Below are 3,344 nucleotides of genomic sequence, written 5' to 3' on the forward strand. Positions count from 1 at the left end.
TGCCCCTCCCCTGCTTGCTCTCTCTCTCTCTCTGTTTCTCTCTCAAAAATAAACATTAAAAAAAAGAAAAAAAAAAGACTGAGAGCTCTCTCTACGTTTCCACTTCGTCTGCACTGTGCCTGTGTGTGCTTGTGTGCGTGGGTGTGTTTGCATCAAGGGAAAAAGTTTCCTTGCATCAGTTCAGCCACGATGAAACAAAGAACATCTTTGAAGACAACACCATGTCAAAACATGGAAGGTAGGAAACAAACGCTTGCAAACTAGCAACTCCCCTAAGGTCATCTGTGAACAGAAGCACTAAACCAATCACAACACGAAGTTGGGATGGAGTGGTTTGTAGTTTATGGATCTTTGCTTGTGTGTTTTCCAAATGCCAAAATTCATGAGTTACGTTTACGGATAAACGGGTAACAACAGCAAGATGGAGTTTGCTGTAAGTGCCCCCTCCCATGTCACACGCCCGGAAGGTCGCAGCACTGACCCTGTGCAGCTCCAGGGGTCACATGACCTGGAAACGGCGGCGTCACGGGAACCACGCTGACCAAACCTTTACCGGAAACCACCAGGTCACACTCATGCGCTCTAGGGGACTGCACGAAGAACCGACAGCGTCGCCAAAAGAAAGAAGTACTGAGCTGACCTAAGAGAGCAGTGGGCGTAGCATGGCGGGGGGCGGGGGGCAGAGGAGAGGCGCAGGAGGCGTCGTGCCCTGGCGGTGGGCGTCCAGGGCCCGGCTGCTAGGAAGTTGCGTCCGACCTGCAGGCGACCCCCGGCCCTGGAGGCCTCGTGGCGCACCTCCGCTCTCTCCTGGGGCACCTGGGGACGCAGGGGAGCCCGTGGCCCACGCGGACACCTACCCGGGGGCTGCAGGAGGAGCAGCAGGCGCACGCACGAGGTCCCCGGGGCACAGGCGGGACCGCGGCCCCGAAGGCTTGGGCCACCCTCTGCCTGACGTGGTGGCTTTGTCTCCGCAGCTCGCAGACCTCTCTCTCCGCCCACAGAGCGGCACTCCGGCTGGTCGTGGGAGGAGGTGCTTCTCCGCAATTCTCTGCGCGGGCCCTCGGCCGTCTTCTTGCCGCGTGTCTGTCGCGGTCGCCGACGTGACGGGCGACGGCCCGCCCCCTGCGCGCCTGGGGAAGACGCTGCGTCTCCCCGTGCACGTGCTGCGCCTGCTCCCCAGCCCGCTTTCTCTCCAGGTGCGGGACGTGCTCTGCCCGCACGTGGGGCTGGACGGGAGCGGCAGCTGCGGCTTCTGAGCCTCCGGTGCCAGCTGGGCGTTGTCCCCGTGCAGACTCCTCTCAGCTTGGAGCCGAGTTAAGTGTCCCGTGAGCTCCGCGATCCTCCGCTTTCCCTGCATCATTTCCCTGGACGGCTCTTCTTTCTCCGCTTCGGGAGAGTGCAAGGGTGCTTGGAAGTCACCACGGCCGGCGCTGAGGAGCTGAGGATGGAGGGCCTGCTGACGGTGGCCGCGGTCGTCTCAGGTCTCTGCCTCCCCGCTCCCCGCTCCCCGCTGCTCCCGAGCCCCGCCCCCGCCTTCCACGTGAGGCCCAGGGAGCCCCGGCTGGCGCGGCCAGCATCTTCTGCGTGTTCTGGTCCGGGGGGTGGAGTTGGCTCCAGGCTCGCCGGCGACCCGCTGGCCTCCAGGATTCCGCAGCTCCCGGCGTCCTTCGTCCTCCCCCTTTGCCTGCGCTCCGCGCCTGCAGCTGGCGGGTTCCTGGGCCCGCGGGTGGGCGAGTCCCTGCGGGTCAGGGCTGTCATTGGAGCCGGCTGTTGTTTTCCTGCCGGGGGGCTCTCCGCAGTCCCGCGATGCTCCTGAGACAGTACTTCCCTCCTTGCCCTGAGAAAGGTCCACAGTCTGGCTCTTCCCGCCTTCCTTAAGCAGTCGCACCACGTGCTGCACTGACGACCCGCTGGGATCTCCAGTCACGGCAGCCAGAGCCACGATTTGTAATGTGGGAGGGCCGGCCTCCCCCACACACGACCTGAAGGATTCAAGGGCTTGTGTCTCTGACCCCCTCTCTCCCAGGCCTCTCCCGGTCACTTCACCCTGGCACATCGCCTCCCAAGCAGCCCCTTTGCTCTCCCTGAACCGGGTCGACTCATCACTAGGAGCACCACCACCGCAGTGCGTTCCAGGATGTCCCGGCAAAACCTGAGACTGCCAGCACCTGAGCCACACTTTGGTACATCACCAGCAGGCCAGCCCACAGCTCTTCCAGGACCCGCTGGGGAGACACTTCGGTGGCCACCAGCTGGCCGTCCATGCCCTCAAGGGCCTCTTAGCTCTGCCTCCCATCACCAGTGTCCTGTGGCCACCACTGACCACTCGGAACCCCGAGGATGGTTCTGCCGACCATCCTCTTGGCAACCAGGGCTGGCCTCATCCCCCCTGTGGAGGGGGCAGCTGGGTTCTAGAAGACCCCGCTTCCTGCCTTTGCTCTGCTCACTGCACAGACAGGAATGGAGACTACTTAACACGGTGAGTGGCGGATGTGGACGTGCTGGCTGCGGCCTGGAGCTCGGGCCTCTCTCGGCCCACTTGGCCCTACAGCGCTCCTGGAGGCTCACGGCAGGGCCACGCCTTTCCCCTTCTCTGCACGTGTGTGTGTGCGCGTCAGGCAGGGGACTTGTCCCTCGGTGTGGCTAGTTGCCCCCATTCTCAGAAGCCTGGTCCTGCCACAAAGCTCCCAGGGTCTCCCCCTCTGAGGCTCCCTCTGTCGTGGTCTTTGGTGAATGTCAGTGCGGCTGCGGCTCTGGACCGAAGGTTGTCACCAGAGCTCCCAACCCAGAGCACAGATTTCCAGTTGTAACAACACACGAGACAAGGTGGAACCGGCAGGCTCTGAGAGTCTTGTGGAAGTTTGGTGCAGCCTGTTTCCCACGTTGAGTCCAAGTGTCCCAGAAGTGGTGATCCACTGTTCTGGGGGTGACACAGGGACCCACCCTCCTTCCCGACTGTGGCCCTGCCATCCTTAGTTTGTTCTTGTCCAGGTGTCCCTGGGGACAGTCTCAGTTCACGGAGTCATCTTCGGAAATGGCCTTTGTGCAGAGTCCGATCCTTCTTGCCTGAATTTGGTGCCTCTCATTTGGTTCGACCACGTCTCCCTGTCCTACCCTCTCTAAAGCAGACCCGGGCTCAGAGCCTCCTGACCCATGCCCTGGATGGAGCCGTGAGGGTCTTGACCCCAGAGCCCTGTCCGCAGAGGAAATGAGAGAAGCTCCAGCTGAGGCCATGGGGGTTTCCTGCGGGGACCCTGTGCCTGCAGAAGAGGGTCTGCCAGCTGGGGCTGAGGGGAAGAAGAGGGCGGAGCCCTGAAGTGAGAGGCATTTCTCCTTCTCTTCGT

This window comes from Panthera pardus, unplaced genomic scaffold (assembly GCF_024362965.1).
Source record: "Panthera pardus isolate Hobbes unplaced genomic scaffold, ASM2436296v1 HiC_scaffold_20, whole genome shotgun sequence".
NCBI classification, from domain to species: domain Eukaryota; kingdom Metazoa; phylum Chordata; class Mammalia; order Carnivora; family Felidae; genus Panthera; species Panthera pardus.